This window comes from Orcinus orca, chromosome 14, assembly GCF_937001465.1.
Source record: "Orcinus orca chromosome 14, mOrcOrc1.1, whole genome shotgun sequence".
In the NCBI taxonomy this organism is placed as follows: Eukaryota; Metazoa; Chordata; class Mammalia; order Artiodactyla; family Delphinidae; genus Orcinus; species Orcinus orca.
In genome coordinates, this window is record NC_064572.1 from 11,359,813 (window position 1) to 11,375,715 (window position 15,903).

The 15,903-nt window shown below is 50.1% G+C and overlaps 1 long non-coding RNA gene across 2 annotated transcripts; it reads left to right on the plus strand.

Annotated features, from left to right (window-relative positions):
• The first annotated feature begins 457 nt into the window (after window positions 1–457).
• On the plus strand, window positions 458–12,161 carry LOC117201952 (uncharacterized). Of its 2 annotated transcripts, none has more exons than XR_007471294.1 (3): window positions 458–803; window positions 2,807–9,925; window positions 10,879–12,161. It is a non-coding gene; the product is annotated as an uncharacterized LOC117201952 (long non-coding RNA). The 2 variants fall into 2 exon arrangements; XR_004484091.2 differs by having other exon boundaries at window positions 458–798; window positions 2,999–9,925.
• Window positions 12,162–15,903: the final 3,742 nt, after the last annotated feature.

The window sequence follows — 15,903 nt, forward strand, 5'->3', positions numbered from 1 at the left end:
TTCCAAATCTCACAACCTTTCCCCTGTCCTGGGAGAATGGCCACAGCGGACACAAAGAGGGAAACTGAGGCACAGACTAGCCTAGTGATGTAGTTACTCATTCACTGTGTAAATGACATGGTGGAGACCATCAGCTCTTAGTTAGAACACCTTAGAGTTTCGACCTATTAAAATCGACGCCGTTATCTAAGGCAAAAAAGACCTCCAGCAACCTTACAGTTCTCATGAAAAGGGCTGTGTATTAAGAAAGCATTGGACCCAGTGGGAATCAGAAGGATTTAGCTGTACTTCCTGTGTCCTTATGTGCTAATATGATTATCTCATAGTAGCTATTATCTGTGTCCTATGAATAATGTCGTCCCAGCGATTCTGGAGAAGAAGAGTGGAGTTCCAGGCCCTTAAAAACAATCGTGGGCAGCGTCTGAGTAATCTAGTACCTTGAATCACAAGCAGGAGGCGAGTCTCAGTTTGGAATCAGAAAAGAAGTGATGCAAACCTTTTTAAGCTTTGGAAGGGAGGGAAGCCCGGGCAGACCCAGGATGTGACTTGAAAGGTTGGCTGCTTCTCTCTTGCTTGCTCTCCCCCTGGCCCGCTGTGGCCTGCCCTCTTGGGCCCACCCTCCGCTTCAAATCCTGCCAGACGACTGACAGGCCTGCAGGACCTCGAGGCTGACCCAGACACCTCCAGGCAGGGCTGCAACCTCCACACAGAAGAAGCACATTCTGCGCACAGGTTTGCTTCGCAGACTGATTCAAATCCCACTTCAGGCCCAAATCCCAATTACTGGACATGCCGAATGTAAGGTGTATATGTTTTTCCCCTTCCAAGTTCTTTTGTTGCGTTGCTTTTCCTATGGAGATATGAGGCTGTTTCCATGATGCGAGACATCCTTCCTTTCTAGAATTTCCAGGAAGCGCCGTTGCCTCCCACGTGTTAGATTTAATGTAATTCAAACCGAAGTTTGAGGCTATTTCTCCTAATTCAGGAAAAGTTGTGAGCTTGGCAGCTCTGATGGAAAGAATTCTTTTCTTTAATGGTAGTGGATTTGGGGGGGGGTGTTTTTCTCGTTTTGGTTGTGTGTATATGTTTCATAAGTGCATAGGAGAATTAAGCTCAGAAAGCAACTGCTTGGAGAGATAGAAGCTCTTGTAATTCGTGTTGTGCATAATGGATTTGGCAGGGCCCAAGCACAGAAATTTCCAGAAGTGTTTGCGTGGCAGCAGTTCTGAGCCAATTCACATTTTTTAGCTGTCCTGGCCAGCTGCCCAGCCTACAAAAAAAGTCTTGTATCTCCACAAGTTTGGCTGGCCTTTCTGATGAGTTTCCAAACTGCATGGCAACATTGGATGAGCTTATTTTCAAGTGCCAAAAAAACTCCTGCTACTTATATTGTTACTAAATACCAGATGTGCTTAATACAGAGTGGGCAGAACCAAACCTAGGGTAATCACATAACCTATCATTAACATTTTCTAAAAACAAAAAATGCAATTGGAACCCCAGATTACTGTTTTTCTTTGTTTGCTTTACGCCCTATTACTGGAACCCCTAGGGTGATGGGAACAGGACTCGGGGTGGAAAGGCAGGCTCTGGCAGCGACAAGGACGCTGTTTACCATCACACCCCTGCACATCTGAAACATGTGTGAGAAAGCCTCAGCCCCAGCAGATTTCCTCCAGCCTCACCCCTTCGCCACCCGCCCCGCCGGGACTCAGCAGGCCGAGGCTCTCACCGCACGGGAGAGCCCCGAAAAGCTGAGGTGCACTGGGACTTGACCTTGAAGGAGAGAAATGTACAGGGAGATGGGCGGGTGGGGTTGCGAGTTGGCAGATGAGAGGCTGGGCCAGAGCTGGCAGCTGCTGCTGGAAAAATGCAGAGAAATTCTGAAAGGCTTGAGGAGACGACAGGATGCTGTGTGGCTTTGTCAGAGGTGCTGCCTGGGCTTCAATGGGTAGAACTGGAAGGATTTCTCCATGCAAAAATCTCCAATTCTATCCCCCAGCCCCCCCACCCATCGCCATAATTTCTCTTCTTTTCCTGCTTCCTTCCTTCCTTCTTTCTTTCTTTCTTTCTTTTTCTTTCTTTCTTCTTCTTTCTTTTTCTTTCTTTCTTTCTTTATTTTCTTTCTCTTTCTTTTTTTCTTTCTTTCTTTCTCTTTCTTTCTTTCTCTTTCTTTCTTTCTCTCCTTCTTTCTTTCCCTCTCTCTCTCTCCTTCGTTCCTTCTTTCTTTCTTTCTCTCCCTCCTTCTTCCTTCCTTCCTTCTTTCCTTCCTTCCTTCCTTCCTTCCTTCCTTCCTTCCCCCCCTCTCTCCCTCCTCTCCTTTCTTTCCTTTCTTTCTCTCTGGTAGTTTTCTGGGAATCCAGTGGGGGGGGATGTGTGCCTGGATCTTCGTGCTCTATTCCAGGCCATTCCTGCCATCGGGCTCCCTCTTCCCTACCTCCACGCCCTGAGCACTTGGTTCTCCAAACCTCTATGCTTTCTGTCTTTTAGTCTTGCCTCCAAAACTCACAGTTATGGAAAGGGCATCCTTCTCACCCCAAGGTTGGGGACCCTGATAGACAGACGGCAAGCACGTGTGTCGGGCTGATTAGAGAGAAAGACGGACTATGGCAAAATGAAATTTTATAGATGGAGGTGGGATCTCACCATAAGAAATTTGAGAGTTAATAACTATTCTGAAAATATTGGTTATCTGCATTAGGACAACTGTATAAATAAAGGAATCAGTGACTCAACCCTTAGAGAGTTGTCTTAGGAAACCTGTTACTAAAAATATATGGTAATCCAACTGTGCCTTGCATGCCAGTTTGCCAAGCCAAACTCAGCGAGAAGACTGCAGGCTTTCTCCACCGCGTGGCATCATCAGAGGGATAAACCATGAGCCTGGTCTAATGAGCAATGAAACACTTTGTAAATATTTGATTTAAGGGGATGCGAATAGTAAAATAACGTGGAGCTGATGTCTGCAATGACTTTTGAACTTTCCTCCTAACTACAGTCACATGTGTTTTACACATCAGCTGTGTTCCTGAAAAGTCGGGTTTCAATCCATATGCTAAGTGGAATTATGTTTCAGATGTTCTAGGGATACTCTTGACTTGGGGAAACCAGGAATCAGTGAAGAGGCTACGGACAAAGCCTCACCCACGACCGCTTCGTCTCTGCTCAGTTTGGACGGCGCCCTCTGCCCCCGGCCGAGGCCGAGCCTTTGAGGACGCAGAGTCAGCACCGGCAGCGGTTCATTTCATCGCTGGGTCTGCGGAGGAAAGGGCTGGTCCTAGGGAAGGGTCAAAGGCAGGCTGTTTTGTTTTCTAGCAGCAAAACAGAGAAGGCTGGAGGAAACCACCCAAGCGCCAAGCTCTGCAGAGGGCAAGTGAAGTCGGAGTTTAAAAACAAAAGCGGAGGAGCCTATCTCCTTGAAGCTGTTTATATTACATAACTCAAATAAACACAGCAGCGCAGGCATGGTTCCCTCGGTGAGGGCCAGGACCACAGAGCCCAGAGGCGGACAAAGGGCACCTCCTCCAGCCTCTGGCTAGAAATGGCTCCTTTAAAACAACAACAGCAGCATTAATAATATTCGGGGACACACCAGGACAATTCAGGAGGACAGCCTGAATAAACTGAGTAGAGGACTCATGCTAATTAGGACTTGTAAGGTGACTTTCTTTTCTCTTGCTAAGGAAAGAAATCCTCATCAGAGCAATGGGGAGAAGCAAAGTTGACCCAAAACGGCTATTTGCATTTTGCAAAGGGGGGACAAGAGGCACTCGATCCTGCCATGAAATCCTGCAGGAGCACGGAGGCCACTTTCTCAGGCACTTGGGGGGGCAGCTGGCTTTCTGACTTCAGCCCCTCCTCAGCCCGGGGTGATGGGAAGCATTGGGCAGTTTTATGGAATCTGCCTGAAGAATAAAGAACATGAAAGAAAAGTTAGCCACTCAGTAAATGGACACAGACCTACAGGCCCGGCGTCTGAACGAAATCAGAGAGTCTTGAAATTGAGAGCAGGCAAGAACCGACTGCAACCTTTTTCGTCAGTCGCCTGCAGTGTCCCAGGACAGCAACCCTATCGTATGCCAGGGGACAAGAATAGAAAGAAAAATTGAGAACACAGCCCTGAGCACGGGCTGGCGGTATCCATTGCCAGCAGTTGCCCCATTAGTAGGCTATGGGGACATGCGAGGGAATTTTTCTGTACGAGGCTTGTGTTTAAAAATATATCTTGCTTCAACGCTGGTGCGGGAGTGGCTGGGGAATGAGAGCCTGCTTTCTCCGCGCAGAGCAGTTTGCTCATTCTTCTGTGATTTACTGCACGGCACTCACCTCTCTGAGGCCGCCCCTCATATGCCACATGACAGTGACCAAGACCTCAACCTGGCTCTTAGAAAGCTAACACGTAGGACGATTCCTGGACGAAAGCCACGCTCCAGAAACATCCTCCCCAGTGGCTTGCTGGAAGCACACGGGGCCGGGGACGGAGGCTGAGAGGAACGCTTCCCCACCAAGGCCTCTCTGACCCTTCTCACTCCATGGATGTGTCCCCGGGGATGCTTCCCTCCCCATGTCCTTATTCTCAAAAGGAGGACACCAGTTCCTACCTACCTCTTAAGGGCGTTCAGGTGTAATAGCTGATGGAAATGACTTAAAAGCCCTTGGCAAATACAAAGTTCGAGATCGAGTGCTGAATGGTGGCCTCCCTCACCTACCCTACCTAAGGCGTTACTTATGTGCCCCCACCTTTAAACCCTTTGCTGAAAGACTGCTCCGTGGGGTGTGAAGCTGGTCTGTGCCGAAGAAATCTCAGGTTCCTCCAGAGAAGTTTGCCTTTGCAGGAACTGCTGAAATCCTTACATGTCCAAACGCATATTCTGGGTAGGAAACAACAGGTGATGAGCTGCAAGGCTGAGAGGCTGCCAGGATCCACCCATGGGCACCCAGGGTTTGGCACCCGTTTCCCAGGGAGAGATGAAAGGGAACAAATCAACACGGCAGGGTCAAGTTCAAGTCTGCCTCAATGAAACTCTGGAGACCTCCTTCTTGAAAAACAACTGGGACAGTGTGACAGCTGTTTAAGGATGCCAAAGAAAAGTGTCCCCGGGGAAAGCTCCCCGGGGAATGCTCTGTTTGCAAGAGGCAGTTGTGAGTGACACACAAGACAGACAGCCAGGAGCGGGGACAGCCCGGCCCCTGTGAACTCTCCAACGTCCCTGGGATCGGGACCACCCACCAGATGTGAAGGCTTGTATTTCGTGCCGAGGATGATGGCACTGATAGCCGTGCTGATGGCTGCTGTTCTTCGGTGCCTGTTAGAAACGGGATTGCTCTGAAGCCGTGGCTCCTGGAGGGGTCCTTCCTGGGAAACGTTTACCACTTTGGACGCCCCACAGCTCCTGTGGTTGTTTCCTCTGAGGGTCTTTATCAACCAGACACAAATCAGGTTTTATGGTTGCCCGTTATTTGCGGCTACTTCACTTTTTTAATTCTTAATTTTTGGCCACGAGGCTTGTGGGATCTTAGTTCCCCGACCAAGGATCGAACCCACACCGGCTGCAGTAGAAGTGCTGAGTCCTAACTACTGGACCACCAGGGAACTCCCTGCGGCTACTTTATAATCTGGCCAGTGCTTCCCTGTGGCAAATGGGTGATGGGACATCAAGACAAGAGGATGGGGACAACGTGTCCATCCAGAGATGCTACACCCTGGAGGTGAAGGCGGACCACACGATGGTCCCCGTTTGTGTGGGAGCTGCCACCTCTGAAGCAGGCTGGGTGGATGTGTCTCATGGAAAGCACTGGACTTGGGTCCCAAAGACTTGGATCTGACTCCCGGACCAACCACTTCCTAGCAGTATGGAGTGGGGCACATTAGTGAACCTTTCTGACTCTCAGTGGTCTCACCTGTAAACTGGAGCTGAGACCTACCTGTCAGGGCAGTTAGGGAGTTCCAAGGAAGCACCTCACTCCCAGAGACACAATAAACATTAGCTGAAATGGCAAAATCTGATTCGGTATATGGGCGTGACCTCACCTCCAAGGGCGTTAAACTCAGTCACCTAGCAGGTAGGGTGTCCTCCTGTCTCACCCCCAAGAGCAGGGGCGCAGAGCCCGGAAGTCAGCCTGCCACCTCCCCACCAAGAGCTGGTGACGGAGCCCAGGCCGAGCCGGAGCTGCGCGTCCCCGGTGATCCAGAGCGCCTGCCACCACGCGGTTGTGAGCTTTTCCAGAGCACGCGGCTTGGACCATTTGCCTGAGCTCCATCGCTCCCAGCTACTCAGGGGTCATCTCTTTCCTCCAGGCCCCTAGGGCACCACTCTGGGAACTGAAGCCCCAGAAAAAGTGCAAAGAGAAGGAAGCTCAGCGTTATATTCTTTCTAGATGAATCTCCAGGACGCGGCCGCCCCAGGAGAGTCCCCGACCGGCAGCAAACCTGTCTGTGTCAGTCTGCCTCAACACGCTATTTGGAAAGTCAAGATTTTCAATGTAAACTTTGTTCTCCCTTCCCATTCTTTGGGGATTCACAGTTGGAGCTCTTTGCAGCCCTTCCTCTCCACGTCTCCTTGGTGCTGAAATGGGAGGTCACGCGACATCCCTGTAAGAACAAGTCCCGGGTGCCGGCGTCCTATCAGAGGGCAGAGCTGCGGCGGCGCTGGCTCCTGGGTTTGCCTGGGTGCTGGTTTCTCAGCGGCACTATCTTTGGCAGATTTTTTTATCCTTGTTCTTTATCTCAAGCCCGTCGGGCAAATGACAGCGGAATCGCAAGCTTGAATGGGCTTGTCTGACAGGCCAGCTTTTCTCCTGGGCTCAGCTGCCTGACTTTTAAAAAGGCACCCCAAGCAGAGGATAGTCATTTCACACCGATTCCTTGCTGTAATTTGCTTTTGGGTTTAAAATGTCGCGTTTCCATCACCCTGGCTGTGCGGCGTGAGGGAGAAGATGGGCCATGCGTGTGGTTAATGTCTCTGTAATAGAGACACGCAAAGGCACTGCTATGCTCTGAAGCAACAGCCCTGGGAACACTGAGCTGCAGACCAAGGAACTCTCTACCAGCCACAGACAAGTGCATTCAAAGGGCTCTGTAACAGATGACTGGCTCCCGCAGAAATAGGGCCACTTGTAACAGAAGCCTCACGTGGAAATCTCCACTAGGCAAGCATGTATTAGAATATTTTTATGCTCCAGGCTGTGTGAAGTTGGGGTGGTCTTAGGAAACCCTGCAAAGCGAGAGGATCTGAAACCCAGATCTAAACACAGTGAGGCTCAGATGAAGTCCAGCTGGGGATGCAAAATCCCACTCGGATAAGGGGAAGCTGGAGGATACAGGCCAAAAGGGAAAGAAGTCCCCACGCTGATGAGCACGGATAAGGCTGTGCTTGGAGAATCCTCTAAGCAAAAGGACAGAGGCTCCCGGAAAGGTCAAGGGACAGGGTTGTACCCAGTTTGGCAGCGGGAAGCAATGGCTTTTCCTGATTGATAATCTGCCCGTGGAAGCATCTCTCCCGTTTCTTCACCACCTCTCACCACACTCGTGATGGAGGCCGTACTGCCTGACGCTTAATTAGTCTTCCTGCCCAGAGCCTGTAATGTTTCACGTTTCTTACTCCTCGCCTGGCCTGTGTGTGCCTTGAGGTCAGGAATCAGCATGCAGCCCTCTCTGCGTGCCCTGAGGCGCCTTCCCAGGGCTTAATAACTACCCAGAGCATATCAGAGCCCTTCGCACACGGCTCACAAAGCTTCAGGAGTACTAGCGGGATTGCGTAAGGCTCAGGCGTAAGGCTCAGGCAGGCTGCTTCGAGGGGAACAAATCCCAGCTCGTTCTCGGTGGGATACCAGGCTGCTGATGGTCTCTCCCACCCGCCTTCTGTGCCTTCCTGGCCGGGACACCATATGTTATATAGGCCAGCTGAGCAGAACCGAATGCCCTCGGGCCTCTGGGTCTTTGCACACACGCTTCTCTCCACCTGGTTGCCCTTCCCTCATTCATCCATCTGTGGACTTGTCCGCTCAGCTCCAGGTCAACCCTCCCCTCCAGACAAAGCTTCAGGCGTCCCGCGGGCAGAGCCGGTGACGCCCTGTGCTGTGGGCCCAGGGTACTTGGCCTGACGCGGCGACTGGGCCACCTTCCCTGCCATCGGGTCGGTACTGCCTGTTGGCAGGTCTGTCTCTTCCGTCGGGCTGTGAGTGCCTTGAGGGCAGGACCCACGTTCCTCCTTGCCCCTCAGCTCTCGGTCCTCAGCACAGTGCCTGGCACCAGTACAAGTTTATTGAAGGAATATGTTTGCCCACATTGGGTAGATCGTGGGGAAGACGGGACCGGGGCCCAGTAAGTAATATGGGGACAGAGCAAAAGGGATCCTGCTGGGAGAGAAGCAAGCTGCAGAGAGAAGCAAGGCCCCGGGGCCCCTCTTGATGAGCTAGGGCACCCAGGACCGATCCTACACAGGATGCTTGTGATGTCATCCTTTGGATAGCTTGTCCCACTTTGGGGGTTTCTCTGTATTTCCTTCCAAGTCTTTAGGCAAACTTCTCTTACTGCTTTCAGGTACTCTGCCCACCAAGATCATTATTAATAGTTTCCAGGGATAGACTGGTGGCGGCGGGTAGCAGTGCATTGGCTGGGGGACCAGGAGGAGAGAGTAGCAGTAGCCCTGGATGGGGGCGGGGGGTGGAAGAGGATACGATTAGGATCGCGGACCCCAGCCTGGCTTCGGATCCCAGCCGAAAAGAAGCAGTGAGAGGGCCTCAGCCTCCCTGCCTGGGCCAAGAGTGATGGCTCTATCGCTGAGTTGCTCAGAACATTGAGCAAATTAGTGCATGGAAGCTTCCAGAGTGGGGCCTGGCACATAGTAGTTGCTGCTGAAATCCAGGTCCTGTCATCTGGAACCAGAAGCTGGAGTCCAGCCTGGCTTTCTCCACCTGTGAGTTGTCTGACCCGGGTAGGTCACGTCACCTCACCTCTCCACTCATGTTCTCTCGACTCTGATATGGAGACAGAAATGCTGACCTCGTGGGCCATTGTGAGAATCAAGGAGAGGATGGGAGTGAATGTGTTTTGTAAAAGCTATGAGGTGCTTTCCGGAGGTGCTTGTGAAGTTACCTGGGTGAAGGTTGGGAAGGTGAGGACACCTCAGATATCCTGCCTCTGTGGAGTCAATGATTGTGTATTAACTTTAAATAGGGCCTATTAGGTACCCCCAAGCAAACCGTGACTCTCGTTGTGATGGCCGGTTCTGTGGGTCAAATTGGCTGGACCACAGTACCCAGATATTTAGTCAGACCTTATTGTGTCCGTGAGGGTGTTTTTGGATGAGATAAACATTTAAATCATTGCACTTTGAGTAAAGCAGATTACCCTCCGTAATGTGGGTGGGCCTCATCCAATCAGTCAAAGACCTGAATAGAACAAAAGACTGATGGCCCCCAAGGAAGAGGGAATTGTGCCAGCAGACAGCCCGTGGACTTGAAGTGCAGCCCTGGCTCTGCTGCGGGTCTCCAACCTGCTGGTCTACCCAAGTCCAGACTTTGGATTTGCCAAGCTCCAATGTTGCATGAACCAGTTCCTTAAAAATCAGTCTCTCTCTCTCTTCCTTCTTCTCCCTCTGTACACACGTGGGCGCGTGCATGCACGCTACTGGTTCTGTTTCTCTGGAGCACACTAACTAATACACCCAGAAACATTAGGAATCCTCAGATAGCTTTAAACTGTATCCTCTGACAGTCACAGTGAACGTGAATCTCACAGGGTGCCGCTTTCAAACACAGCTGGTCCAATCTAAGCTTGATTGCCCTCCCTCACCCATTCCTCACCATGGAAACCACATAAAGATTCTTGCCCACAGGTCCCCCCAGCTCCCTCTGCCTCTTGACTGACCTGGTGCTTCCCCATGTGGCCCTGCATGGTGTCTTATGTTCTCCCCAAGGAACCGTGAGTATAATCAAGTCTTTAAACCGTCTCAGTCTCTCTCTGTGTTGACTTGCATCTGGTCTTACTAATGCCCATCCAAGGTACTATGACAAAACAGACCATGGCTTCAGCCCAGTGCTAGGAAAACCCTGGCCAGCGTCCAGAGATGGGCAAGTGGGTTACCGTCACTGTCGTGTGTCACTCTGCTAGAGGCCACGGTACTATTCTATGTGAGATCTGGGGCTGGTAGAAACAGCAGTCAGCTTCTCAAGCAGCTCAGGCCAAAAGAACAACTCCTCGCATAAAACAAGCACCATCATCGTCATTACAAACATGACGTGGCCCTACACAGAGCCCAAGTGAGCAGTATTCTCAGTGAGACCAAACGTTCATCCCGAGTGAGGGTTTTTACTGGTTCCTTCAGGGCCCAGACGAGTGGTAGTCACCCCTGCAGGGAGTGTTCCAGAAGCATCTGTCTGAGACAGAACTCATTCACCTCACCTCGGGGGAGAGGAGGCCAGCTACCTCTCAGAAAAGAGTTCATTCACCCCAGGTGACTCATAACGTCACAGAATCACACAGTTACAGAACCTTAACATTTCAGAGTCTGGAAGGGAGCTGACAGGTCATCTGGGTCCCGCACCCCTCATTTTAAGAATTAAAAAATTATCCCAGTGAAAACAAAGACCTTCACTCACCTGCAGTTCTTATTATGGAGGCCCCAATGAATCCTAATTGAAGGACTGAATGGAAAACAGCTTCGAACTACAACCAGTGTTTATTTTGTGGTGGGTTTTCTTACTGATCGAGGAGTGGGTCCATCCGTTCACCTGCCCATTTGTTTATCTGTCTATTCATCCCTCCACCCACCGATTCTCCTGCCTAGTAAGATGTGAAGACAGAGACACAAAGAGCACGGATTTCACTTGCTCACACTTCCTCCTCTCCCCTTCTTGTTTCTCCCTCTCACCCAGGCTGAAGAGGAGTGTCGCATGCATGTGCGGGCGTGGGAGAAGGGCCAGTTGAAGGCACTGTTGCTGTGGGTTTTTTGAAACTCTCCAAGTCCCTCACACGCCCATGGTCGCTATCACCCAGGCAGGACTGCTTGACAGAGCACGTGATAGAGCGGAACTTAATGAAGGGATCCTAGATGCTAGAGGGCGGAAAACAAGCCCTTCTCTTGTCTTCACGATACCTTCCAGTGTCAGGACACGGGGTCACTGGATGGAGCTCAGGACAAAGAAATGGAAATAAACCACCGCTGGAGGTGCCGCTTCCCCGTTTCCGACGACCAGTCAGACTATCTGCCTGGCTTCGGCTGCGGGTCCTGAGTTAAACGTTACAGCTGATGGGCTGGGTGAATCCATGATCAATAGTGATGCTGGTTCTTACAGGAGCTAAGATAAGGGTAATTAAATCCTGTGCTTCGGGCCATATAAACTGATCTCTGCAGGAGGGCGAGAATTAATTTAATTTCACATGCACAGCCCTGTCCGGTGCCTCCACCAGCTTTGTATGATAGACCCAGCGCGTGGCAGAGACGGTAGAGGGAAGGCGGAAAGATTTGTTCCGAGCTCGAGGTGTTATTAACCACCACACACATCAAGAGCCTGAACTTGATGGGGCCCAAGGCTGATCTAGGGGGGCAAATCCAGAGATTCTTACAGCTTCTCCCTCTATTGGGTTTATTACACACAATCTGTACCGGGACTGTTTTCACACTTAATGGCAATCCTGAATCACTATCTACTTCCCATTTTCGCCTGCAAAACAGCAACCCAGAGCTAGTGTTCCGCCATAAACACTCGGCCCCATGAAGCCACGGCTGTATAGACTTGCCTTTTTGTGCGTCTGTGTCTGATTCACTGGCGCTTTGGCAGCCTTCCAGGATCTAGGAGAGGAAAAAAACCATCCTGAGCATCCCAACAGCCTCATTTTGATCTGTGATACCGAGCAACTCATTTCCACTTCACAGGCTCTGCTGAGCTGTGCTACAGAAAGACAAATCCCAGCCGAAGAAAGGGCGGGCGGGAGGATGGTGGAGGAGACAGAGGGAGGGGAGGGGAGAGCAGAAAAAGGCCGCATCTATTAAGCTGTTTTTCTTTTGGTGAAAAGAAGCATTTATCAGTGATTTCATATATCATGTGAGAGGTGGCTTCCTGCCAATTTCCAAGAATCCAAACAGCCCACTGACATCAGATGCTAAATATAGCTCAGCCTTTGCTTTAGGTGAATAAATAATGCTGCTGGAAAGGAATAGGTTCTCTTCAGTTACATGTTTATTATGATCAGCCTGTCAGGCTTGTGTAATCAAAAGAATAATACCCAGTTCCAAGGAGGAATGGTGGGCAAAGAATCTTCAAACGGTTTCGGGAGGTCACTGATGGAGACCCGTTCCCCTTGCCTTCCCAGATGGCCAGCTGAGCCTGGCCCTGGGAGGGAGGTGGGTGACTCAGTTATTGGGGGTCTTCAAAGCCCTGATAAGCATGTGTGTGTGTGTGTGTGTGTGTGTGTTGTATTTGCACGTCTGCCCTGTCCTCCAAACCAATAAGGAGCAAAGGCTGATCTCTCTGGGGGGATACACAGAATGAAGACATTCAAGTGCACAGGTACGGTCACGAGCTTGTCATGAGGCTGGGGTAGAGGTGAGTGGGGACTGGAGAGAGAGCTGGGTGGGGTTTGTAGTAAAGATGGCCAAGGAAGCCTCTGTGTATTCTGCCAGGCTTCAGGTAAGGACACTTGTCCAACAGTGATGGAAGAGCCTAACCCCACTGCTCTCAGGGCCTCAGTGCCTTTGATTCCACCCCCGAGAGCTTTTATGTTTAACATGTTGCGTCAAAGTTACATGAAGAATTAAGATTTATAATAAGACCTAGAGATTTCTGCCTTCTCTTCCAGCACCAGCCTTCTCCCCGCTTATCCTCAGGCTCACATGGACGAGGGGGGCCATCCCCAAGGGCTTGTAGGTACTTGGAGGAAGGGGCAGCTGTCGGGAGAAGAAAGGCAAGAAAATTAGTGTGGGGAGAGGAGGAGACAGGGAGTCAAAGTAGCTCCTGGAAGGTGTTGGATCCCTACTGGCATCTGCAAGATTTCTCTTCGCAGACAGGGATGCAATAGAGGTGGTTGCTATGGAAACGGGTGTAAAAGCAGCCCAGAGAAAGGAGAGGGCTGGATATAAAGAGGAGAGAGCAAAAGGCACACAGCACTTTTAAATCATCAAAGGGGAATACTCCAGCACTTTCCATCTCCGAGAGGAGAAAAAAAAAGTCATTGAGCCCAGAGACTGTGGAATGCCACAAGCAGGGGAGGGGTCGGGGCTCTCAGACACTGTAGTCCCTTTCCCCCCAAGCCCGGGTATTGAACCTGCTTTCCTGCGGTTAAAATCATCGACCAGAAAAGCATCTGCAGGCTGCCTAGGGTGGTAAGCGCCGAAGTAGACCGCATGCTCTGCTTGGCTTGGTCGTGACCTTCAGTAACGACCTTGGTGAGATCAGGTTATTTTTCTGGGTCACGGTTTCATCCCCTACCTTCCTCCCAGAGAGGAATGACGAAGCACTTTGCTCAGGGAAGAAACGCTAGTGCTGTTTAAGGCAAAGACGTTTCAGACTGCCAGGAGGTCTGGGTGCAGCTGGACAAGACGTGAGCTGCCCCAGCCAGTATCTTGTGCGCATCCCAGTGGGCCAGGGCGGCAGAGGCCCAGGCCGTGTTTATACACAACCAACTTCACTTTGTTTCAGCGTGGGTATTAATAGGATGAAAGCGTTTTCTCCGGCTGAGGAGAGTTTTAACAAGTCATCCATCTTTTATCCCAGGACTTACAAACGCGGTGCTGCAGACACCGGCGCTCTCCAATAGGAATAATATTCGAGCCACAAACGTAACTTAAAATTCTCCAGTAGCCCCATGAACAAGGTAAAAAGAAACAGATAACACAAATTTTAATCTAATTTATTTAACCCCAATATATCCAAACTATTATCACTTCAATAAAATCAATTTGGAAATTACTAATGAGATCTCTCATATTCCTTTTTTCATACTAAGTCTTTGAAATCTGTTGTGCATTTTACAGTTACATCTCAATGAGCCATGTCTCAAGGGCTCAGTAGCCACATGTGGCTGATGGCTATTGTATTAGACAGTGAGACTCTAGAATTTTCCTTTATACGTAGGAAGAAAACAAAGAAAGAACACAAAGAAGAATGGAAAATAGGTCTGTTTCTCTCAGGCACTGATTCTAACCACTGTGGGAGCAATAATTACACACAACACACACACACACACATTTTGAACACACACACACACACACACACACACACACACACACATTTTGAACAGATAGTCAACCTCAAATACTTTTCTCTGCCGTTGAACCGTGACCCTCCTGTGATTAAGATGAAGGAGAATTTCCATCTAACAATCGCAGTCTCTGGGCCAGTGAAATCGGACAAACGCAGTTCAAGGCGCATCTGTATCCCTTCCTGAGTGTTCTTTTCTGAGACAGTTTCTTAACCTTTCTGGGTCTGCCTCCATTGCGAAATGGGAATGCTATTAGTTAGGTCACACAATTGCTTTTAGGGTTAAATAAGGTAAAGCCCCGTGGCAGGTTTAGCACACAACAGATGTCCACGGGGGTAGCTCACTTCCTGTTCCTTGCCCAGCTCGGGTCTATCAGTCTGCCCCCGAGTATCTAATCTTCCTGAGGCCTCTGTGAATGAAGAAACTAGAATGGTACACTTCTTCACATGGTGGGAAACCACTAGAGTAGAAACAAGACTTTAAGGACAGGAATCGGCCTTCTTTCACTGATTCAGTTCAAGCTAATAGCTGGGTGTTTTCCTAGCACAGAATGATACTAAGGCTCAGTCAATCAGAAAGAGCCCTTCTTGAGAAAAGACTCTAGAAAAGAATGAACATATGTATATATGTATATGTATAACTGAATCAAGTTGCTGTACACCTGACACAAATACAACATTGTACATCAACTGTACTCCAATAAAATTAAAAGTAAAAAAAAGAAAAAAGAGCCCTTCTTTTTTTTTTTTTTTTCCGGTACGCGGGCCTCTCACCGCTGTGGCCTCTCCTCTTGCGGAGCACAGGCTCTGGACGCGCAGGCTCAGCGGCCATGGCTCACGGGCCCAGCCGCTCCACGGCATGTGGGATCTTCCCGGACCGGGGCACGAACCCACGTCCCCTGCATCGGCAGGAGGACTCTCAACCACTGCGCCACCAGGGAAGCCCAGAGCCCTTCTTTTGATGGTCATGAACTACATGGTAAGATATTTAGAAAAGGACATTTAAATGTGTCCTTTATCACAATAGCCAAGACATGGAAATAACCTAAATGTCCATCGACAGGTGAATGGATAAAGAAGATGTGATACACACACACACACACACACACACACACACACACACACACACACAATGGAATACTATGCAGTCATGAAAAGAACGAAATAATACCATTTGCAGCAACATGGATGGACCCAGAGCTTATCGTACTAACTAAAGTCAGACAGAGAAAGACAAATATCATATATCACTTATATGTGAAATCTAAAATAGGGCACAAAACACTTATCTACAAAACAGAAGCAGACTCACAGAGACAGAGAACAGACTTGTGGTTGCCAAGGGCGGGGGTGGGAGGGGGTGGATCAGAAGTTTGGGGGTAGCCTGTGCCTGAGTGCCCCCTGTGTGGGCAGAGCCCCTCAGGAGTGAGGTGAGCACCTCAGCACCACCATTAAACCAGCACCCCTTGGGCCTCCTGACTCCCCAGCTCCCTGCAGAGGTGGGAAAACCGGGAGATTATGGAGAATGGCTCCATTCTAAGGCGAGGGTAAGTGTGGGGAGGCAGGGAGAGTCGCCCCATCATTATTCTGGTCGTTGTTCCTTCTGTGAAAGTGACAATTTGAGCCTCTACTCCAACCTCTCATCTGAAAAGGGCCAGCGTGTCCCAGGGAAGGAATCACAGGCCAGGGTGGCCACGGGGG